Consider the following 24683-nt stretch of genomic DNA (forward strand, 5'->3'; position numbering starts at 1 on the left):
AGAGTTTTGCCTGACATGCTGGCATCCGAGTTTCCATTGGACAAGTCTTGCCTTACACTGTGAGGACAGCATTTTTTTTTCTTCTCTCATCACACCCTAACTCTTTTAGCTGAAATGCTAGCTGCCTCTTCTTGAATTAAAGTTCTGTTTTGTTCTACTGGGTATTTATTACTCTTTGAAGAACATAACTATAAGCTACAAGGGATTCTGCCTGTTTGCTTTGTTCTCGTTACTTATCTCGGTTCTCGGTCGTCACATCAGCTATGTAGGAAGCAAGACCTGGAAAAGCCACTCCCACACACTTAAATCCTCATACCCTGGTTGTCATGGTTTGAATTATGTCCCCCAAAAAATGTGTGTATCAATTTGGGTAGGCCATGATTCCTGGTACTGTGTGATTTTCGTGTATGTTGTAAACCTGCCTCTCTGATGTTAACGAGGGAGGATGGGTGGCAGTTGTGTTAGTAAGGCAGGGCCTGATTTACAAAACTGGATTGTGTCCTGAGGCAATCTCTTGAGATATAAAAGACAGAAGTGAGCAGTGAGACGGGGACCTCATACCATCAAGAAAGCAGTGCCGGGAGCAGAGAGCGTCCTTTGGACTGGGGTCCCTGCGCAGAGAAGCTCCTAGTCCGGGGGAACACCGAAGAAAAGAAGGCCGACAGAGAGAAAAAGCCTTCCGCTGGAGCTGACACCCTGAATTTGGACTTTTAGGTTACTTTAACTGTGAGGAAATAAATTTCTCTTTGTTAAAGCCATCCACTTGTGGTATTTCTGTTATGGCGGCACTAGATGACTAAGACGCTGGTTTACATGAATTTTCATATATCACAGGACATTAAGCCCTATGTTGATTAGAGACGTGGCAAGGAAGGGACACAGGCCTGGAAATATTTTTATTACAACTCTATCAAGGATACAACTGCCAGTGCAGCCTCCATAGGAGCCAGGGGTGTTGATGCCCATAATCGGGCCCTGCCACCTCCCTAAGCAAAAGAGGCTCCTTCTGGATGGACGTTCTCTTACTACGATGGAGGATATGAGGCCCATTGAGTATATTATTGGAAACAATGATTTAGCCTCACAGCCCCATTCAGAGAAAGAAACATTTTCAGGGTCTGACTTTTTCCTCCCTCCAAGAGTAAGGTGATTCAGGACCAGGGTGATCAAAAGAACTAGAGAAATAGAAATGTGGGATTGACCCTTGACAGTCACCAAATTGAAGCATTTGAACATACGTTTCCTATGGAGAGAATAAGGCTTCCAAATTCCAATCATCTGTTGATCTGTTGGGGAGTATTTTTAGAGTCTTGCAAACTTAGGTGCTAACCAAAAGGTTGGCTGTTCAAGTCTATCAACAAATACCTAGGAAGAAAGGCCTGGCAATCTAATCCTAAAAAATCAGCCATTGAAAACCCTGTGGAGCACAGTTCTAGTGTGACACACATGGGGTCCCCATGAGTTGTAATCAACTCAATGTCACTTTTTTTTTTTTTTGTTACGAACTCTGAGTGGCACAATATGGCAACCGCCTTTTATGGAGCACTCTGTGAATATTGGAGCCCTGGTGGCGCAGTGGTTAAGTATTTGGCTGCTAACCAAAAGGTCAGCAGTTTGAAATCTACCAGCTGCTTCTTGGAAACCCTCTGGGGCAGTTCTACTCTGTTCTATAGGGCCGCTATGAGTCAGAATTGACTTGACACCAGTGGGTCAACGAGTTTCTGTGTAAATCACACTGCTACTTGTTTTCTGTGGATAATCTCATCTACTTCTACTCCTATGAGCAGAAGATGATCACCTCCTCTTAAAGCAGTGTGTCCCTCCTAGCAGATTCTGATTTTATTGGTCTGGTGAGATAACTGGCATTTGGATTTTTAAAAGCTCCCCCAGGGAGTTTAATGTGCAGTCAAGGTCAGGAACTACTTTACAGACAAGGGCATTGAGCCTTCAGAAGGTTAAGTCATTGGCCCAAGGTCGCACAGCTGCGTGTGGAGGGGCAGGATGGGAATGCAGGACCTTGCGACTGTATCGCTTGGGCTTGGGTGCCCCACTTAGCATGCTGATCAGAAAACTGCACGGGTGTGAGGGTGCTGTGCAGGAAAGAGTCAGTAGAGGTAGAAAGATGCCAATGGCTTGTCCAGTGTGCCTTTGCTGACCCGACCTCTTAAAGAGTCTGAGCACGTGCATGCTCTGAGTCTGAAAGGCTCTCAGGAATGAAAGCTGCTGGCCTCGGCTCCTGGCCAGCTCAGCGGAGGAGCATGCCATCCACCCTCCAACCCTGGTCTAGGCTTAACTTGGTTGCATCTGGGTCCAAGAAATCAAGGACAGATGTTTCTTGATTTCTTTTCTAGTGTGACCCTCATGTTGTAGTTAATTGCTTTTGAGTTGGCCCCTAACACGTGACGACTCCATACATAATGGTAGGAAATGCTGCCTGGTCCTGGGTCATCCTCATGATTGGTTGTGGCTTGGGCCATTGTGATCCATAGGGTTTTCATTGGCTGATTTTTCTTAGGTAGATTGCCAGGCCTTTCTTTTTACTTTGTTTTAGTCTGAAAACTCTGTTCAGGTTCATAGCAGCATGTAAGCCTCTGCTGACAGATGGGTGGTGGCCACGTATGAAGTGCATTGGCTGGGAAACAAACCTGGGTCTCCTGCATGGAAGGTGAGAATTCTACCACTGAACTACCACTTCCCTCATGTGACCCTCATAGGCAGGCATAAATGTCTTTGGTCCTTCCTGAGGAGAGCAGGATAGGAGATAAGTCAGGTAGGTATTGGTCTTTTCTGTGCCTCACCTCCAATAATAACAGCAGCAATGGGAATAGTAACGACCGAGTACCTGCTGTACGCATCAGGCACTGTTCTAAAGACCTTCACAGATGATCTCATTTAATCCTCATGGGAATCCTGTGAAGTAGGTACTATCGTTATCTCTGTCTTTTAGATGGGGAAACTGAGGCACAGACAGTCTGGTGACAAAAGTGAGAGTAAGCTCGGGCAATGTGACCGTGGGGCTCAACTCTTAGCCATCATTCTACACTGCCTCCCATGGGTGCTATCTTGTATTGTTTTTTTTTTATTTCAGGAGCATTATCTGGTTCCCAGCCGGATGATAAATTTTTAGTGTGGGAGACAGTTCTTCTTTTCACTGTTCCTGGCACAGAGCTGGATTCAGACCAGGAATTAAGTAAATATTGGTTGGTTAGTTGGTCTTATATTATTTCAGTTGATTTATTTCTGACTATTCCCTAATATTATAATGGTGTGATGATGATAAACATGTTTCAGAAATGTAATCTGGGTTACCCAGTTTTCTATTTCTCAACTTTTAAATATTTGTAGAAACTCTAAGTAGTTTTTTAATAGTTGGGTATTGTATTTGGCATTAGTAGTTATAGTAAATTTACCCTTATAATTTTCCAAGAAGAGCCCTTCTATTCACTTGAGGAGCCTTGATGCCTTCCTTTGAAGGATTATTTTCTAGAACAGATATTATTTTAAATTTAACTGCCCTTACCTTTCCCCCCGTCACCCACTGCCATCCCTGGAATGAAGTTGTTGGTTTGGTGGGCTCTTCCAGAGTAATCCACACAAAACTGTGTACTGATTTAGTAGCAAACATTGTTGGCGCTCTGCCAAGACACCCTTAGATCACTTTGGCTGGTTCTGTATGCCCATCCCCCAGCTTCTGTGGGCTTGTCTCGGTCACCCTCTTCAAAGGATTGCTCTCTTGCAAAGATAGCTGGAGTGCCTGCTGGTTTATGTTCCCTTGGGACAATTGGTAGCCAATATTAACTGACATGTGGTTATGAAAGTCCAGCTACCTTCCCTGGAGTGGGACAAGCTCATGGAGGAAGTTTAATTTATGCTCCAGAGGTCTTCCTGAGATCAGGCTGTTTGGGACTTCGCCTAAGATCACACCTGACTTGGACTTTTCCCCTTCTCCACACTGCTTCCCCACACCCTTGTCAACTTCCCTGGTAGCATTTCCTCAATGAATCACCTGCACAGGAATCCTTGTCTCAGGGTTTGCTTTGAGGGAATATGACCTAATACAAGGACATGTACAACTGCCAGTGTGGGTTAGATGTCATTTAGACCAGGTGATATCCTTAATTCTCTCTCTGTCTCTTTTTTAAACCACACAAAGATAATTTGATCTTTAACTGCCCAGTTCAGTGCACATACAGACATATATATAGACTGTCATATGGTTTTTGTGTGTGTGTGATATCTCGTGTTTTTTTTAAATTGTTGTAAAAATGTAGATAACACAACAATTCCCAATTCATCATTTTTTTATGTGTGCAATTGAGTGACACCAATTCTATCATTCATATTGTGTAACCATCAGGGACACTAACCAGCCCTCCTCTCCTCCCCACTGGCTTGTTTCCGTCAAGAGCTCCTGCCCATAACTTTCCAGCTGCCTCTCTCCTTACTCACCCAAACGTACCTGTACTCTCTGTTTCTGTCTCATTCATTCAGTATCCAACAGGTATTTCTTGAGTCCTTACTCTGTCCCAAGCATTCTGCGAGGTACTGGTGGTTCAACTCTGAACAAAACAAACAAGCTCGTTATCCTAACAGACCCATTTCTAGGAAGGGAAGCAGACAATAAATAAGTAAACAAATAAATAAACAAGATAATTATAAATTAAGATGTAGACTCTGAAGGAGCTAAATGATGTGATAGATGATAATGTGTGGGGGCAGCTACCTGAGATATGTGCATACATCTCACCTCCTACTCACTCTTCCAATCACACCAGGACCTGCTCCTGTTAAGAATACAAAAAAACAAACCTATTGCCATTGAGTCAATTCCTACTGACAGCGACTCTGAAGGACAGAGTGGAACTGCCCCTGTAGGGTTTCCAAGGCTGTAAATCTTTACGAAAGCAGACTGCCACATCTTTCTCCCATGGAGTGGCTGGTGGGTTTGAACTGTTGACATTTCAGTTAGCAGCTGAGTGCTTAACCATTGCACCACCAGGGTTCCTATTAAAAGCAGTACTGACCTGCATTATCTATAAGTGTTGATGACATTTTTCAGTCTCCATCTTTCTCATCCACCAAGTAGCATTTTAATTCAGCTTAATTAAACCTCTACGTTTTCTTTTCTTCCCTTGACTTTTGAAGCATCACCCTCTCTTGGTTTTCTTCTACTTCTCTGGCTACTCCTTCTCAGTCTCCTTTGCTGCCTCTTCCACCCCCTCTGCTTGGCCATCAAGTGTTGCAGTTCCCCAGAACTTGGTCTGTGGATTTCTCTTCTTACTGTATACTCTCTCCGTGGGTGAACTTGATACCTCCCATAGTTTCAGTTTCCACCCATCCAGTCTGGACTGCTCTTCGGGGCCCCTGACTGTAAGTATAACCATCTTCTCAGCATCCCCACTTGGATGACTCAACATGTATAAAACCTGGCTCAACATCTTCTCACATCCATACCCAACCCACACCCTGCGCAGCTTCTGCCACCAGCCTTTGAGTCTCTCCTCTTCAGATACCCGCTGTCTCCATCAGGAGCACTACTGACTGCTGACTGCTTGATATCCTCTCCATTGCCCATCGCGTATAACCTGTGACCAATTCCTATTTATTCCTTAAAATCCAAGCGTGTCCATTCTAACTTCCACTTCCCTCATCCAGGCCATGATCACCTGACTCCACATAAAAGTCCTAACTTGTCCCCCACATCCCAGCTTGTCCTTCCCACGCTGTTCTTTGCACTGGCTGTCATCCTGTCTGTGGCTTCTTACTGAACTAAAGATCACTGGAAATTCTTAACAAGGGCTTCATGGCCCTAGATCAACCCCTGCCCACTTCTCTAGCCTCATCTTCAGCCACCCTCCTTTCTCCCTGTCCTTCAGCCTTCCTAAACTGCACATTCTTGCCCAGTTCTGGGCTTTCCAAATGCCTTTCTTTTTCTTTGGAAAGTTTTCCAGGGAGGCCTTCTGTGACCAGGCCCATACTTATTTGTGAAGGCTTTCTTTGAAATATTGTGACCGCCATGGAGATGAGGAGAAGGGACCACCACTGCCAACTATACTTCCCTCTCTGTTGGGAAATTTGGAAGAGATCTAGGCCGTGGCACCTGGGGTGGGGGTTGGGGGGATGGCAGTGGGTGGTGGCATTGGGAGCAGTTCATCCCAGATACAGGTAATAAGGGGGTACATTGTCTGTAGGGAATTTAAAAGCAACAATAAAACTAATTGAAAGTCTGTTACTTTGTATTATCACCATGCACTGACAATTCTAAATAATGTTGATGATAAAATACCCCATAGGGGAGGACTGCTCCACTACTCTCCTCCCAACTGGATCTAGGAATTACTCTTGGGAATCCACCAAGTAATAGTAGCAATAATCATTGTTTACAAACCACCACCCATGAGCCAGGTACTTTGTTACATGTGTTAGGATTCTTTTTTTTTAAATTTTTATTGTTATGCTTTAAGTGAAAGTTTACAATTCAAGTTAGTCTCTCATACAAAAATTTATACATGCATTGTTATGTGACCCTAACTGCTCTCCCTATACTGTGACAGCACACTCCTCCTTTCCACCCCTGATTTCCCGTGTCCATTCAACCAGGTCCTGACCCTCTCTGCCTTCTCATCTCACCTCCGGACAGAAGCTGCCCATTTAGTCTCACGTATCTATTTGAGCTAAGAAGCACACTCTTCACGAGTATCACTTTATGTCCCATAGTCCAGTCTAATCTTTGTTTGAAGAGTTGGCCTTGGGAATTGTTTTAGTTCTGGGTTGACAGAGAGTCTGGGGGCCATGCTTTCTGGGGTTCCTCCAGTCTCAGTCAGACCATTAAATCTGGTCTTTTTACTAGAATTTGAGTTCTGCACCCCACTTTTCTCCTATTCCATCAGGGACTCTCTGTTGTGTTCCCTGTCAGGGCGGTCGTTGGTGGTAGCCGGGCACCATCTCGTTCTTGTGTTAGGATTCTTATCGCATTAAATCCTCACAGTAGCCCGGTAGGACCAGGCATTATTGTACCCACTTTAAAGGTGAAGAAACCTAGACCAAAGAGGCAAAGTCTGGGCAGGCACATCTCGAACTGCTGGCTGCTGGTGGAGAAGCTCTGACCACAGGTGGTCTGTCCTCGTAGGTGGCCCTGTTTGGCCTGGTACACAGCGGGCTTTCTGATCTTGTTCTGTTCTTTTTCCCCATGTCCCTCACAAGGCCCGTGCTTCCAATAAATCAGCTTTAGAGAAGGGCTTTGTAATTCAAAACTAACCCAGAAACTCTCCCTACAAGGGGAGGCCTCACCAGAATTCCAAGATTCTGCTGACAGGGGAGAAGATGACAGCCTGGAAGCATTTTGGTTCAGGGACAGAAACATAAATTTGGAGGCAGGTCGGGCTGGATTTGAACCCTACACCTAGCACTTACATGACCTTGGGCAGATTATTCTGTTTCCTCATCTGTAAAGTAGAGATAATAATAATACTTACTTCACAGAGTTATTAGTGCAGCTAAGTGATTAAACGAATGTGAAGCTTTTATGGCTGTGCTCCTTGAATATTAAACTCTATAATGTGAGTTAAGGTCACAGCAGAGTAAATGATAGGTAAGATATATGCAATAAATGCTTTTTTTTCCTTCCACACAAAGGTCATCGGGAGCAATGTCAACATTCAATTTTTTAGGGAGATACTTCACTCTTCATGGTCATCCATGGAGATAGATAAGGGAACCCTAAAAATGCCTAGAGATGTGCAAACCACATTATATTGGGAAACCAAATTTCTGGTTGAAGCAGTTTTCTGTTGGATGGAGGGCCTTTCTTTAGGAACAAATGGTAAATGGATGTGTTCCCTGAAAATAACACTTTGTGAAAAAGAAACTTATTCATATAATTCAACAGATTGTGGCAGAAAGACAGAGGTAGAGGTCTGATTTTTAACAGTTTTTAATTTTTATCGCCTCATTGACAGCTTACTGCCCAAAATGGCAACTGCTATGTCTTATGCAGGCCCCAGTAGTCAAGATGCTAGCCCTTGGGGTTGCACTGTTCTTCTCCGGAATCCTCTTTGCAAAGAGGAAGCTGTTGGTTTATTAATTAAGCAGTGGGTATTTAATGCTTGATGAATGAATAGGTCTGGTCTTCTAGCCTGGGAACCAGAGCTCTTAGGTTTTATGTTATTTCCCCAAAACAATCAATTCTTACAACACTCCAGTGAGAACACAAAGCCTCCATTTGCTTCAGCTGTAATGAAGCTTCATTACTCTTTTTTTCTACCTGTGGAGACACTGTTACCTTTAGAAACTCAGACCTACGTACTCTGAGTTGCTCCTGCTGATGGCAGTCAGGTACCTTTTAAATTCTTAGAGAGGAACTCTGCAATCTCCTCTGTATCTACAGCATGCAGGTGTGTGTGTGTGTGTGTGCATGCGTGTGCGTGCATAGGTGCACATGAGTGGGCATGCATGACCTGCTTTCATACAGGTAGCCTGACCTGAAGACCCGGGGCCCTCATCCGAACCAGGACAGGGATGAAGGGAGAAAGGCAGAAATGCTTGCGGATGGGAGTTATGACCCTTTACTCTGGGGCTGTTGGAAAACACTAAGTACAGGCAAGTGTAAAATGATGCCTCGGGTGATGGTGGTGTCAGCAGTTCTTTTGTGGTTGGACTCTAAATCGCTTCCTTCCTTTCCCTCTCCCTACCCCCACCTCAGAGGAAGACTGCTGGGGAAGAAAAGTCCTTTCCTTCTGCCATGCTGGCTTTACTTCTATCAATGTTGGCTTAATGGAAACCAATTTTTCTTTCTCCTGTTGGATAAAAAGAGCCAGAATTAGTTTTTTGTCAATACTATGAGAACTTTGAATCCAAAGTGCACCAATAAGGAAACAAACAAACAGATAAAACCAATGTTTCCTGCCCCCAGGATGCCAGGAGATTAAAAGACTTCTTTTTCATATATGGAATGCGGGGGCTATCTGAGAGCAGATAACATCATGGGTGGTGGCAAGCTCTTAGACTGTGTCCTGCTCCGGCATCTCTGTCTCTCCCTACCCTTTCCCACCTCCCTGTGTCCTCCTTCTCCCAGCACAGAAGTAGCCCATTCAAAGAATCACCTCATAGGTGAATGTAGTATATCTATACAGTGGAGCATTATTATTCAGTGATAAAAAGAAATGAACTATCAAGCCTCAAAAAGACATGGAGGAACCCTAAATGCATATTGCTAAGTGAAAGAAGCCAGTCTGAAAAAGCTACGTACTGTTTATGATATGATGTTCTGGAAAAGGCAAAACTATAGAGACAGTGAAACGAACAGTGGTCGCCAGGGGTTCAGGGAGAGGCAGAAGGGATGAATAGGTGGAGCACAGGGCATTTTTAGGGCAGTGTAACTATGCTGTATGATACTATAATGGTGGACCCATGATATTAAGCATTTGTCAAAATCCAGAGGACTGTACAACACAAAGAGTGAACCCTAATGTGAACTGTGGACTTTAGTTAATAATAATGTATCAGTATCAGTTTATCAACTGTAACAAATGTACCACACCAATGCAGGATGTTAATAATAGGACAAAAAGTCTACAGGACGAGAGGGAGTATATGGGAACTCTCCATATTTTCTCCACAAATTTTCTGTAAACTCTAAAAAATAATGTCTATTAAAATATATATATACATATATCTCCTCTCCCTCCGAGTGTGTGCCTCACCCACAAACATGCTGTCCTGGGAGGCAGGTCCTTCCACAAGCACTGTTGGAATCCTCTGTCATAGTGGACACTGACTCTTTCTAAGACTACGTGATGGGTCCTTTTGAGACATGAGAAAAAACCAGTTGTTGTTGAGTCAGCTCTGACTCGTGGGGACCCCATGTGCATGAAAGTAAACTGTCTTCACAGGATTTTCAATGGCTGATTTTTCTGAAGTAGACCATGAGGACTTTCTTCCAAGGCACCTCTGGGTGGACTCAAACCTCCAACCTTTTGGTTAGTAGCCAAACACGTTAACTGTACGTGAGAGCAGGAATTAATTAAAGGCCCCAACTTTTTGAGGAGGGATCCAGGCCCTTTGGAAATGAGATGAGTCTCATGACTTGAGTGGAATTTCAGTTTTGGCAGAATACAGATTAGAGAAACAGTGGACCAGGCCCCAGCACAGATGCTTCCACAAACAGATAGAAAAGGCACTGTCTTTGTACATAGCCCAAGCTCACCGTGATTAAGGAAGGATAAGATAATTCAGCATAGGGTGTGAAGACAAGGAATGTTCATAGAGTGGTTGACACCCCAGGTCCTATGCACATCCATTTTAATCCACAGGCATTTTTAAAATAGAAACTAACATTTACTGAGTGGTCACTTTGAGGTAAGGCATTGTTTTTATCCCTATTTTAGGGGAAAGCTGCTGCATAGAGAGGTTAAATGATTTGCCAGATGTCACACAGCTAGTAAGTGGCAGAGCTGGGATTTGAACCCAGGAAGCCTGACTCCAGAGCAAGCCCTTCTTTACCACACTAGATTGCCAAACATATTAATATTCATTGGAAGTGACTATTATTCACTTAATATATAATATAATGCATGTAATATTTTATAATATAATATTCAATTAATATTCATTGAGGCAGTGATGTGATTAGTGATGTGCTGTAGATTATTTTAATAATTGAGGGTATGTTCTGGGTGTGTTGGGCATATTTATCAACGGCCTTTCCTTTGGAATTTCCCATACTGCTCTCCTTGACCTCTGAAAAAAATCAAGCCACAGCTGGGGGCAGTTTTCTCAGGATCCGCTACAATGAGAAATGTTCCACTTTGCCTTCCTTCTCTGTCTTTTCACTTTCCCAAACATAGTCGCTCTATTTTTAAGCCTCTTCCTTGCTCCTAGTATTTCCGTTTTTCTATATACCAAGTTCTCCTTCTCCTACTGTGAACCACATACATTGTTATCATCACCTATGGTGTTCCTGGTGGAGAGTCACAGACGCTCCCTGTCCCCATGGCCTAACTTCTACCACCCTGAGGGCCCTTGCCTTTCATTCCTCTCCTTCCCCGTTTAGCAAAGGACAGCCTTCCTTTGGGGCTCCGCTCAAGAGGTCTACAAGGGGTTTGGGGAAATTCATCTCCTACACTCAGACTGGCTCACACCGCAGTCATCTTAGGACAGACTTCCTATCAGTGGGTAAGGGCAGTGGTCCCCAGCCCTGTTTTTAAACCACCAAAGACCGTTTCATTGTTCTCTCCATTTCTGCATCCCACCAATTACACCTCCACACTAATTGCAATCTGTAAGTAATTTTTTTTTTTTTTTTACATTTTTACTTAATCAGAAACGTGCCCTTCTGCCAGTCAGCTCTTCTGATTGGCTTGGGCTGGCCTGCCTTATTACACCAGGTTGCTTGTAACAGTCCAGCCCTGGTTTTTGGTTCACCTGGGCACCTGCACTCCTGGTAAATGTTAGGCCTGTCGAAAATATTCACTATAACCAGTGGACCCTATGACTCTGAATAGCTCAATGTGGGAACATCCTACTAAATAGGCTAGGATGAAGGTTAGGAGCAGCCTGCTGGGATACGTGTGCGGATTGATGAGGTTATGGGCAGGGAGACTAAGAGGAGCAGATGGGAGGAAACTGAGGTCCAGAGGAGAAAAGGGTAGGGCCCCACAGAAATCCTTCCCTTGACATAGAGGTAGAGGACAGGAGAGCCTTGGGGGGAAGGGGGAAGTGTCTGTCTAGGGGGCTTACTTGTGTTTCAGGGGCTGCACCATATCAGCACTTGGACTTCTTCTCTACATAAATTGATTTGAGACTGTGTCCTTTCAGAAAACTATCAAGTTTTCAAATGTTTGGCTTGGCTAATTACTTTCTTGCTTGTGCTTACACACCTGACCACATTAAAACTTGTGGGTTTTCTTTTCCTCCTGGTTTGTCTTGCAGGTTAGTTTCTGCTTTTTCAAAGTGGCCGGCAAGGGAGCTCTCAGCACACTTCTAAGAGTATGTTTTTCAGATTGCTTAGCAAGGCCTGATTATCTGTTAGCTTTGGACAATATCTTAACTTCTTTCCAAATGGATACACTTGGGACCATCCAATGCCAACATGTCGAGTACCAGAGTGGCCTTTTGTGTTGGATTACAGCAGAGAGCAATTTCAGGTGTAGGACATCATTCTCAGTAACCTCCATGAAAGCACGAGCTGGAAACAAGGTCTTATCAAGAAGCAGTCATCATTGTAGTCGAGCAGTGATGTTTGGAAACACTGCGTTGGAGTGTATTGATGTCAGCCTCACTAGAGCTCATTTTGAATTTCTGAATCAACATTGTGTTGTTGCTGCATGTCTTGGGAGTGGAAGTGTTTGAATATTTGCCATTCTGGGGGTTGTAATGGATATTGAAAAACCAAGTAGAGTGATCCTTGGTCTCAGTGTCCAAGATTAATACAAACAATATAGGGTTAATGCCAAGTGATGAATGAGAAGGCCCATTTGCTGCACACCTTTCTATGAAGGACTAACTTAGACAATATGTGTAAGCTTTAGTCTATAAGACAACGCTGTAAGTGAGATGTAGTCCCTGGGTACTGCAAAAGGTTAATGTGCTTGGCTGCTATCTGAAAGTTTGGAGGTCTGAGCCTGCCCAGAGGCACCTTGGAAGAAAGGCCTGGTGATTTACTTCTGAAAAGCCAGCCATGGGCAAAAGCCCTGTTGAGCACAGTTCTACTCTGACACACATGGGATGGTCATGAGTTGAGTCAACTCAATGACAACTGATTATGAATAAAATAAGAGTGTGGGCTGAGGCTCCAGGCTGCCAGGTGTGAATCCTGGTTCCTCCACTTACTTACTAGCTGGGTGATCTTGGGCATTTACTTAACTTCTCTATGCCTCAGTTTCTTCATCTGTAAAATGGGGATAAGGATAATACCTATGGCATAGGGTAGTTTAGGAGGTTAAAGAAGTTAATATGTACAAAGTGCTTTCAACAGTGCCTGGCACTTAGAAACTGCTGCTTAAATTTTGTTAAATATGTAAGAGCGTTTATAAACATGAAGAACCTGGGCCTCTGAGGGGAAAAGTGACTTGTACAAAGCCCCTGAGCTAAGAAGTAGTGGAGTTGTGATTTGAACCCAGCACTGTCTGCCTCTAGAGCAGGGTTTCTCAACTGCAGCACTATTGATATTTTCAGCCAGATAATTATTTGGGTTGGAGGGCTATCCTGTGCATTGTAGGATGTTTAGCAGCATTCCTGTACTCTACCCACTAGATGCCAGTGGTACCCCCTCAGTTGTGACAACCAAAAATGTCTCCAGACATTGCCAGATGTCCGCTGGGGGACAAAATCACCCCTAGTTGAGAACCATTAGGCTAGGAGGTCCAACATACTGGTGAGTTTAACAGCAGTATAATTTCTCTGTTCTAGGGTTAAAAGTCCAATTCCCAAGTTACTGCCTTTTTTCTTTATAGACCAGCATCCAGAGAAGGTCAGGACCAATGCGGCTGGTGTCTGCACACATTGCTGCTGAGAAGGCTCTGCACCCAGGCACAGGACAGTGGCTTCTCCACCGTGTGTTTGAGCTGTTTTCCTTTTGGCTGGGCACCAGCCATAAGGGAGGTCCAGGTGTGTGACTGGTTTGCGTTTCTCTCCAAGGCTGTCAGAAACAGTTGTCTGTGCAGCCAGACTGATCCCACACAGGCCTTCTGTGCGAGCACAGCTGGTTGTTTAATTGGAGTCAGAGTGCACAGGGCCCCAGAGCAGAACGGTTAGCAGATGAGGGACAGCTGATATTTATCCTTGCCATACCACGATGCTGCCCTACTAATTACTTACTTTCAATTGCTTATCTTTAGGTCTTTTCTTTCACCTTCTACCCTTCCCCTCATTCTCTTTCAGTTTTAGACACTTCACCTTGTGGCAGTGATGGGCTGTGGTTCAGAGTGTCAAGGCAGATGTGGGATGTGAATAGAACAGCTGCTCTCTTGGCATCCAGCTGGCGGGTCTGCTCGCTTGGCCCCATTCGTAGGAAATATGTTGGCCAGCCACTGGTGTCTCTGACCAGATTTGTGGAAAACTCACAGAGTTAGCAATATGGGTGCTCTTAGGGGGTGGGGGCTGGGGGAAAAATAGAATTCATATTTTTTTAAGATGCAGCTCTAGTGTTTGGACTCATTTAAAGAGAGCTATGCTTGGGTCCAATCCCGTTATGCATGGGGTCGCCATGAGTTGGGGGCTGATTCGAAGGCAACTAATAACAACAATCCGTGGTCCCATTCGAAAATTTGTCAAAATCAGCAACTATAAAAACACCAGCAGCAACTAAAACAACAGCGTGTGCTTCTAGCACATGCAGTTGAAACCACATGATTTGAAGCATCATTGTAATTGGGTAATAATGACAGCTCTGACCACAGCATATTAGAATGTTCAGAAAATAAATCAGTATAGAATTTTAGCCTTGTAGGTGTATTGATACATGTAAGCTGGGCTTATGAAAAATGTGTTTGTTGTTATAACTAACTACAGGGATATTTTTATAGACAGTCTCCCCCTCTGACAGTGTCACATGGTGCAGTCTACACCCCTTGCGCGCCTCTACTGATACCACTGGATCTTGGTTTTCTCTTGTTTTGGAGCAAGCTATTTTCCCAGCCTGCTCTAGTTCTGTTCAACTGACAGGTGATATTTGCCGTCATGATGAATTGCCGAGTGTTGATGTAGGTTGGGAAACAGTTCTCAAGTTCTGGCAGGGCTGCGTGTGTCTTTCACATTAAAATCCCTCATGGACACTTCCTTTTGTGAGTTTGACTCATTCCTTTTTTCCCATTGGAAGCCATCTCCTTTTATAAGCAATAACATTAGGACAAGGGGAGATGCAACTGTAGGGTATATTTTGGAAGAAGACAACTCACCGGTAAACCCAATTAGCCCCTGATCTCCTCTGGAGGGCTGCCTCTTGAGTGAGCTTGTTCTCTAGACCAGCCGGGATGGGTGCTCAGAACAGAGAGAAAGTGAATGACCAAGGTCTTCTGGATAGACTGTGAGCAGGGGTTTCCTCCGCTAACTGTTGGGAGCCTCATTCAAAACTAATATTTGCCGAGTTCCAGCCAGGTGCTGTGTTGAAGATACACGAACAGCAGCCTGTAGGGAGCTCCCAGCCCAGTGGACCCAAGTAGAATTGGTGCCCAGAGCAGGAGAGGGTGACCCCGTGGCATTGCTTGGCCCTCTGCATGGTGACACCCACCATCGTTCCTTCTGCCCCCGTGACACCACCATTTTATGGCTGAGAAGCACAGTTAAGGGAAAATGAGTTTTGTAGTCTGACAAGGTTTAATTAAAACTCTGAATCCCTACACTTGGATGCAAGCTCTCTTCGTGAGTAGAAATATATGTGAAACCTGGGGTTGGGAGATGTGTTTTGGGCTTTTAATGAATGGCTTGCCTAGTGTTTTCTTGGTTTCCTCTGTGATTTTGCACATTTACTGGAATTCTTTTCCCAGTTAGCCCAGGATTGAGGGGAAGACCAGCAAGTTTAGACACATAAATCTTACACTGACAAGTTTCCTGGAAAAGAACCAGGCTAGACTGAAAGAAGGGGCAGTCCTTTCCTCTAAGTGCTGCTGCGAGATCAGAAGGCTGTCAGTCTGGAGAGCACAGAGCCTCTGGAGGAAGTGCGTGTTCCACATGGTTCCAGCCTGCCTCCTCAATTCAGGAGCTGCCACATTGTGCACTGGTGAGGGTGACAGTAGGGCTGCGTGAAAAGGGGTGGGCCTCCCAGGCAAGCTACTAACTCAAACCTCCTTTTTAAATATTGTTCAGTAATTATTTAGGGTGGCACAAAAGAGATGCCTGTGTGGAGCGTTTATTTTCTGTTGAGGGCTCTGTCTTCTTGGGTCCGGGCAGGACCAGTTGACATTTTGCAGGTGATGTAAGGAAGCTTTCCCAGAGACCTGAGTAATCTGGTCCTATGTTTCTTCTCCTCCCTGTCCCCCCGATGGTGTTGTAGAATCCCTTAGAGAACTGCCACACCTTGACCAGACTCAGAGTAAGGGTCTGGAATCAGATACATGTGGGCTTGAACCCTGGCTCCACTGCTTACCAGCTGGGTGACTTAACTTCTCTGAGCCTCAGGCTCTTCAGCTGTAAAATGGGGCCAAGGCCTACTTCTCAGGGTTGATGGTGAGGATTAAATGAGAAACTCCATACAAAGGACCCAGAACACTGCCTCTCCCATAGTTCTTTGAAACTCAACCCAGTGTCCCTTTGTCTGGGAAGCAGGCCCTTCCTGGCTTCAGGGTCACTCCTTTGTGCTTCGAGCATCTTCTCCTCTAGAACTCTTTCACTTTTCTGTCTGTAAGTTCTTTGAGGGCAGGAACTGTGTTTAGTTGTCTTCATGTCCCCATGCTGGAACATAGCAGCTAATACTTAAGGAGTGCTTACCACATACCAGGTCCATTTCTAAGTACTTTAAATGTGTAAATTTATTTAATCCACACAACAACCCCTCAGGAAAGTGCAACTATTATTCTCCCCATTTTATAGACAAGAAAACTAGGCACAGAGTGGTTAAGTAATATACCCAATGTCACACAGCTAATAATTGGCAGAACCAGGATGTGAACCCAGGAAGTCTGCTCCAGTATCTGTACTCTTACCCACTATGCAGGCTGCCTCTTAAGAGTTGTTCACCGGATGGATGAGTGGGTGGCACAATGTTATCATGGTTGAATTATTATTAGCTATTAACCCTGGACAAGTCACTTATCTTTTCCAGGCCTGTTTCTTTGTCAGTAAAGTGGGAACCAGGGCTCTTGTGAGGATTCAATGAGGTAATCAATGCGAAGTAAGCTCTAAGGCCCTATCCAATGTGGGAGGAGCCATTACTTAACAGTATCACCGTAGTGATGAGAGTCTTATTCCTACTGGGAGCTGCATTCTGTAACTGTTCGGGGGTAGACAGTTTGTTACCTTCCTTCTCCCCAATGCTTCCTGCTTTCTCCATTCATACACACTGAAATGTCTGGGACACGTGGGCCTATCACTCTGCTGGGCCTCTCTGCTCTAGAACACACTGAACTTGTGCCTTGGGCTGGAGATGGGCTGGAGGTCCCCAAGCTACCTTTTAATCTCAGACTACTTGTGAGGACTTGTTGCATGTTTGGAGTTGGGTACAGGATTTATTATCCCCAAGCGAGGCCCAGCAGGAAAGTGAGGCCAGGCATGCCTTCAGCCCCTTCTGGTCTCTGCATAGGCCTGGAATTGGCAGCAGCTCTTTGGGAGGTGGGATGTGGCAGTGGAGGGGGAGCCCTGAGGAAGTGGATGGTATTGTTGCCAGTAACTCCACAATTCATGCTGTAGATATTCCAGCCATGCAGAGCTATAATGAAGATTTCTCAGCAAAGACCTGGACTGCAACGTGCACTTTAAAGTGTGTGAATAAGGAGTGTGTAAAGTGTGTAAAGATACAAATAACCTTGATTCTGTCCTTTATTTTTGTAGCTAATATTTAGGACTTCTTACTGTTGCTTGTGTATGCTTTGAATCATTTCCTTGTCTTGTGTGTCTGATGAAGCCCTTATTCCTTTTAAGGCTCCACACCCCTGTCAGGGCTGGGTTCTTACTTCCTCTCTAGTTCTCCCCCTGCCCTTCTCTGCAGCTGGGCTGCTGCACTCTGTTTTTCTCTCTGGGTAGGGCTTTCTGTCTCCTACTGCTTGTCTGTCACACTCGCCTGATAACACCATCTGCTTCAGAAGGGCAGTGGTGGTTCAGTGGTAGAATTCTCGCCTTCCATATGAGAGACCCAGATTTAATTCCCTGGCCAATGCACCTCGTGCACATCCACCACCCATCTGTCAGTGGAGGCTTGCATGTTGCTATGATACTGAACGGGTTTCATCTGAGCTTCCAGAATAAAGATGAACTAGGAAGAAAGGCCTGGCAATCTTCTTATGAAGATCAGCCATGAAAACCCTATGAATCACAATTGACCTATCTGCAGTCCATCATGGGGGTGATGAAAGATTGGGCAGCATTTTGTTCCATTGTGCATTAGGTTGCCATGATAGGGCCTACTGGATGGCAGCTAACAACTCCAGAGGTAATCAATATTTAAAACAAGCTGAGCTAAACATAGAACTTTTTGTGAGGGTGAAAATGTTCTATATCTGTGCTGCCTAATACAGTAACCACCTGCCATATGAGGCTATTGAGAACTTGAAATGTATCTAGTACAAGTGAAAGACTGGATATTTTATTTGGTTTTAATTAATTTTAATTTAAATTAAAAGTTAATTTAAATTTAAATTTTGGACAGTGCAAGTCTAGGAAATGTGGCATCTGAAAACATCAAATCAGATTCAGTTGTATTGGGTGGAGGTTTGGGATTATTTATCCTTAACCTGGGCATTCGGTTCTAGCAGACTCATGTTTCGTCAGGTTATATACTCAGGTTTTCAAAAGCCTTTGCCTGCCTAGTTTGCTAATCTGCCACCCTTCAACCTACTCCACTAGCATGCTGTTCTGTATATCCCAGGCTATCTGGTGACCGGGCCAAGATGCGGGGAGGTGGAGGGAATCCAACACACGAGGCACCAAGTCCTCCAGTCCTGGGTCGGCCACTTTCTGATTAGGAAAGTTGTTTTACCTCCAGGGATGGATCAAAATGTTGTAGGGCTTATACAGTTTGGGGGACTTCTTTAAGAAAAAGAAAATAAAATGACAAATACAAAATTAGGTACAATAGTGAATATTTACTTAGAATGAGAAAAGAAATCACAACCAATATGCGTTTTAAAACCTGGCCTGTATCACAAATGTCACAAAAATCAGAAAAATAACAAAATATTTTTACTAATTGTCTAGCAAACATTATAATACTGTTTTCCTTAACATTTTTTGGCTGCATATTCTTTGATCACCTTTTCATGTGATAATAATTTTGTCATTTTTTCTAAAAGGAGGCTAAAAACATAGTTCACTTTTTCTTCTGGTATAGCTGACAACATTTGCTTTTTATTATTGATAGTTACAATGCATAAAACATGACTTTATGCACAGATATCAACTATTTGTTGTACTACTACAGGTTTGGGCCCCACAATGTGGGAATTTTGATAAATTCTATTTTGCATAAGTCCTACCAGGAAGGGAAAAAATATTTGGTGTATTTATAACTATATTCACTGTATTATCAAATATAGTCCTGGCAGGAGAAGACTTCCCATTCTGAGTAGGCATCAAAGAGACCTAAATTCTCCTCTTACAACTCTGCATGTTTGATGACTGGAAGAATTTTCCATAGACTAGCTTCTGGCTCCCTATGTTTCAATCCTTGTTTTTCCTCCACCACTCATATACGTTAGAAGCCAAGTGTTGCACGTTTCTGTCTCGATGCCAGTGAAGATGCAGTAAGCATATTCCTGGAAGTCATTCCTCTATGGGGGCAGCTGGCAATAACTTGACTCTGCATTAAGGTGACTGCGAACCACAGGCATAAATTCCACTAAACCCAAACTAAACTTATCCCTAACTCAACTTCCCTCCGGCTGGATCCCAAAATGCCTGTAGCCACTGCAGCACCACTCAACAGGACGGGAAGTATAACGGGGGGAGATGTCAGAGTAGAAGGAGACAGTGCTCTTAACCATCTGCAGTTACAATATCTTACTTTTGCAAATTTCACAAAATTCTGTGATTCTGCAAATACATTGCTAGAGTCTTGAAAGAAGCCCATGCAAGTGAGGCCCTGAACACTAAATATTTCTCTGTTTACTACTAGGAGCCTCACAGTCTTCATCTTTAAAATGGAAGAATCAGGTCTATTTCATAGTGTTATTATGGGTATTAAATGAGCTGTATTGAAGATTGAAGAATAAATGAATAAGTGACAGAATTCATGTTTGCTAGCCCTCTGTTTTAAGTGAGTGGCCTGCCTTGAATTCACAGTATCCCCAAGACAGTTTGGCAGTCCTAGGGGACTCCTAGCCCAAACCAGAAAGAGGGCGGAGAGACAGAAACTGAAACTGTGTTCACACAAGTGAGAATTCCTGAGGGCGTTTTTTTTGAGTGGGCAGAATTTGGTAATTTTTCTTCAACTGAGTCTTGCTATTCATGACTTTCCCACGTGGTATGATTCAAGGGGTTGTGCCTGAGTTATCATGTTAAAGCCAGAAAAAATTCTTACCCAGTTTGAGGCTGGAATACGTTTCTCAGCAGGCTCAGAGTCTCCCCATCTACAATAAGGGAGTGCTCTGCCGGCAGTGTGTGTACCTGATGCCTTTGGAATTCCGACAGCTGTGTCCAGGACACTCCCCAACAAAATTCCACAGCCACATTTAGATACTCTTTGATTTGAAGATTAACTTCTGGGCCAAGAGCCGTGATGATGGTAATGAGAGATCCTTTGCATTTGAGAAGTATGTCCTAGACCCTGATCCCCACCTGGGCCTGCCCTATCTGGCTGCTGTCTTCTGCCAAGTGTGGCAGGTGGCTGGGTACTAGTGAACAGAGTCCACGGCATAGCACAGTGGACCAGGAGGACCTTGGGCTTGGCGAGGAGACCTGGCTTCTGGTCCTGGCATCTTCTGTCACACACCATGAGACTCCAACAGAAGCTAAATCTCTCTGGACTCTGGTCTTCTCATTTATAAGTGAGGAGATTGAGCCTGATAACCTCTAAAGTTCATTCCAATGCTAAACTTGTAGAATTTTTTAAAGTTTGACTAAATTGGGATTGACCCATCTTCCAGGGTGCAATCTTCTGAGGGTGGGGAGATAGGTGGTGTCAGCAGAAACCAAACTAGTTGCCTCTGAGTTGATTCCAACTCATGGCGACCCCATGTGTGTCAGAGTGGAACCGTAGTTGATAGGGTTTTCAGTGGTTGTGACCTTTCAGAAGTAGATCACCAGGCCTTTCTTCCAAGGTGCCTGTGGATGGATTTGAACCACCAACCTTTCGGTTGGTAGCTGCGTGCTTAACTGTTTACACCACCCAGGGATTCCAGGAGTTTTCAAATCCCTGATGCTCTGATTCCAGCTCCCCATCCTTCTGCATCAGCGGCACTAGCCTGTAATCCCATGATGGTCAGTAGCAGCCACAGAGAACCGTACATTGATGACACTTCAGGGACACCCGCCCTTCCTTCCAGGCAATAGGGTGGCATGTGCTCGTGCTTAGCCAAGCCAGAGAAGCAGGACTCTAAACAGCCAGCCTGGTGCAATGCCATATTTTAAAACAGAAAAACTGTAACTGTGTCTATATGTATAAAAAAATACCAGAAGGAAATAATCCAAAATGTTAATAGTGCTTCTCTTTACATTGTAGAATTTTTTTTATTGTTGTAGTTTAAGTGAAACTTTACATTTGAAGTTAGTCTCTTATACAAAAATTTATACATACATTATGTGACCCTAATAAAAATACGGAACGCTTCACAAATTTGCGTGTTATCCTTGCACAGCCGCCATGCTAATCTTCTCTGTATAGTTCCGATCCTAGTATATGTGCTGCCGAAGAGAGCACTACATGGTAGAATTAAAAAAAAAAATTGTTGAGTTGATTCCAACTCATGGTGATTCCCTGTGTGTCAGAGTAGAATTGTGCTCCATGGGGTTTTCAGTGGCAGATTTTTCAAAAGTACATCACCAGGTCTTTCTTTCGAGATGCCTCTGAGTAGACTCAAACCTTGAGTTAGCAGCTGAGCGTGTTAATTGTTTTCACTACCCAGAGACTCTGGTAGGATAATGTTGTTGTTGTTATTTGCTGTTGAGTTGTTGAATCATGTAAATTCTTTTTAAATTCTTTTCAGTTTTTTCCCCAAATTTTTTACCTTAAGTATGTACTACTGTAATTTTGGAGTGGGAGGTGTTTGTAAGGAGGGGTTTGGGTGCCCCTGTCTTCCCAGGAGACCCTGGGGCAGAGGCTATTATATATTAGCTGGTGTAAGAATCACAGAGGAAACTTGTTTAAGCTGCACATTCCTGGGGCCTCTCCCAGAGATGCTGAGTCAGAGGGACCACGAATCTGTACTTCCACAAACATCCCAGGTGACCCAGGGTCCATCCTTTGAGAAATATTGGTCCAGGAACTCTTTCTTCATTTGGAGCTGGGTTAGCAGAAGTGCCAGGCGAGCCCTAGCTTGGAGCAGGTGGGTGAACTGAGCATCCTGCAGGTCAGGCTGAGACTTGTTTACATCTCTGCTGTTAGAAACATCAGTGAGGCATAGAGGCCCAGTCGGGCCTGGGACAGAAGGCTCCTTCCTGAGGGCAGGCAGGACAATGTGGAGGTGGTACGGGACGGTGGTCAGGACAGGCAAGGGAGAAGCCAGCTGTCAAATTCTGTCCTCCATCAGGCTGCCTCTGAAGGGCATAGGGTGGGGGAGGGGACAGTGTCAGCTCTGTGGTGTCAGAGGTTCTCCTCTGAGCCTGGAGCAGTAGACCCAGATAAAGATTCTGGGGGTCTGCTATTTACTGGTTGTAAATATGAGGTGAGTTACAGTTCTCAGCCTCAGTTTCGTGATTTGTGTAATGTAAATGATGCCACCAACCTCATAGGTAATCCACGGGAGAATGTAAGTAAAGGGGTCGCCAACAGGAGGTCAGTGAACATCAGTTGCCCACCGCTTCTTGCCCCGTGGCCCCTGGCAGAGACCACTTAGCCAGAAGGGAAGAAGTCAGCACTGCTTCCAGCCCGGCGATTGGATGGCTCGCCTAAGTATTTTCACAGCAGCAACTTCATCGCAAGGCACAGCTTTCCTGGAGGATATTTACCGTCAGGTCTATCGAGAAGCTGGCAGAGCCTGGCCCAGCAGTTCCCTTCTGGCCCCCTGCTAGCCAGTCAGTCTCTGTGAGTCCACAGAGCACCTAGGTAGTCTGAACACTGCTCCCTATCACACACTCTGTGTGCCCCTGCCATTGTCTGTGTGGCTAGGACTTTGCTTTAACCTCTAAACCCCCTCAGCAGCCAGCCTACATGGTCCCTTATTTTAATCTGGAACTTCTAACAAGCCAGCTTAGCTCTGCTCCTTTTTTCTATTTTTTTTAAAATCTGACTTTACTTAACCCTGCTTACGATACAATCAAACCAAAGCTACGATGCAGTGAATCCTATCCCAACTACTAAACTCCAAACCTAAGCATTTAGCAAGAGGCCAAATGGAAAGTCATGTTCTTTCCTTCCTTCCTTTCTTCCATTTATTCAGCAGATATTTCTTGAGCACACACTGTAGCAATAATAATCATCATTTATTGGGTGTTTATTGTATGCCCAAGGAGCCCTGGTGGCACAGTAGTAAAGCGCTGGGCTGCTAACCAAAGGTGGGCGGTTTGAACCCACCAGTCGCTCTGGAACAGAAAGATGTATCAGTGTTCTTCTGTAAACATTACAGCCTTGGAAATCCTACGGGGCAGTTCTACTCTGTCATACAGTGTCATTATGAGTCGGAATTGACTTGATGACAATGGGTTTAGTTTTGATTATGTGCCCAGGATGGATAGTCCCTGACTTCCAGGAGCTCACAGCCTACTGGGGATCCAGACAGACAAGTGATCATTTACAGTGTGAGGAGTGGTGTGAGAGGGAAGTCATGGGCTGCCTTGGGAGCAGGTAAAGAGGAACCCTCCTCCTCCCAGCCTAGCTATTCACTGTGTAATGATCTCTTTTTTTAAAATATGAATTCTGTCTTTGCTGCAACTCCTAGTTTAGCCACCCTCGCATTTCACCCTGCCTACCTAGAGGACGAAAGACTTGCCAAGGCCTCTGCCCGGAATCTGGGTTTTGAAACCCCTACCTCATGGCAAGGAGTCCCTGGGTGGTACGAACAATTAAGTGCTCAGCTATTAACTGAAAGGTTGGTGATTCGAATTCACCCAGAGGTACTTTGGAAGACAGGCCTGGAGATCTGCTTCTGAAAGGTCACAGTCTTGAAAACCCTATGGAGCAGTTCTACTTTTCACACATGGGGTCACCATGAGTTGGACCCGACTCGATAGACAGTAACAACACCACCCCATGGCAGGGGCTGGGATTGGCCTGGCTGCAGAGTAGGGTCTGCGCGTCGTATGCTGCCATCTTCCTTTTCAATCTAAACGGAAAACAGAAGTGCCAACCAAACATAGGGACAGTCCTTTGGCTCCTTTTCCCTCCTTAACGCAGCAGGCAGCTGTTTATCTGAGAGAAACAGGTTTGCCCAGTGTAACGTTTATTTGGTTTCTTTGGCCGATCATGGGAACACACCTGCCACTTTACCACTTCCTGCAAATCAAGCAATTTCTTAGAAAAGAGACACGTTCCTTAAAATACATTGTGTGGTTTAGGGGTGAGAGATGGTTTCTTGGATTTTTATGATTTAATGTGTCTGCAAAAACATTAACCCACAAGATAAAAATACAATGACTGCCCCTTATGAGAAACTGGACTTTCCTTAGGATTAGGATGCTGGTCATTTTAGTGTTTATGCTGGGCTTTGTTATGTTTTTACGTTTTGGTTTGCTCCTCTTCCTGTTTCCCCGCAGTTCTCTTGTGCTCTGAACACATTGTCGACAGCCACTGGGTACACTACAGTGAAACTTCAACTTCTCAACCAAAATCATTTCTACTGATGTTTTACAAGAAAAAAGCAAATAAAACAAATTTTCTTAGATCTTATTTTTTAACATCCCACTTTCAGAACATGCCCTGAGCTTAGTATGTGGTCATCCTCAAT

At 44.5% G+C, this 24683-nt stretch overlaps 1 protein-coding gene and 1 non-coding gene across 4 annotated transcripts in view; one reads left to right on the forward strand and one right to left on the reverse strand.

Moving 5' to 3' along the window:
- The window catches only part of HIVEP3 (HIVEP zinc finger 3), a 511051-nt gene that overhangs the window by 17171 nt on the left and 469197 nt on the right, over positions 1–24683 (forward strand). The gene's annotated exons all lie outside the window — the stretch shown is intronic.
- Positions 21396–21502, reverse strand: LOC111819676 (U6 spliceosomal RNA). The gene has a single exon (XR_002823258.1). It is a non-coding gene; the product is annotated as a U6 spliceosomal RNA (small nuclear RNA).

This window comes from Trichechus manatus, unplaced genomic scaffold (genome assembly GCF_000243295.1).
Source record: "Trichechus manatus latirostris isolate Lorelei unplaced genomic scaffold, TriManLat1.0 scaffold00015, whole genome shotgun sequence".
In the NCBI taxonomy this organism is placed as follows: domain Eukaryota; kingdom Metazoa; phylum Chordata; class Mammalia; order Sirenia; family Trichechidae; genus Trichechus; species Trichechus manatus.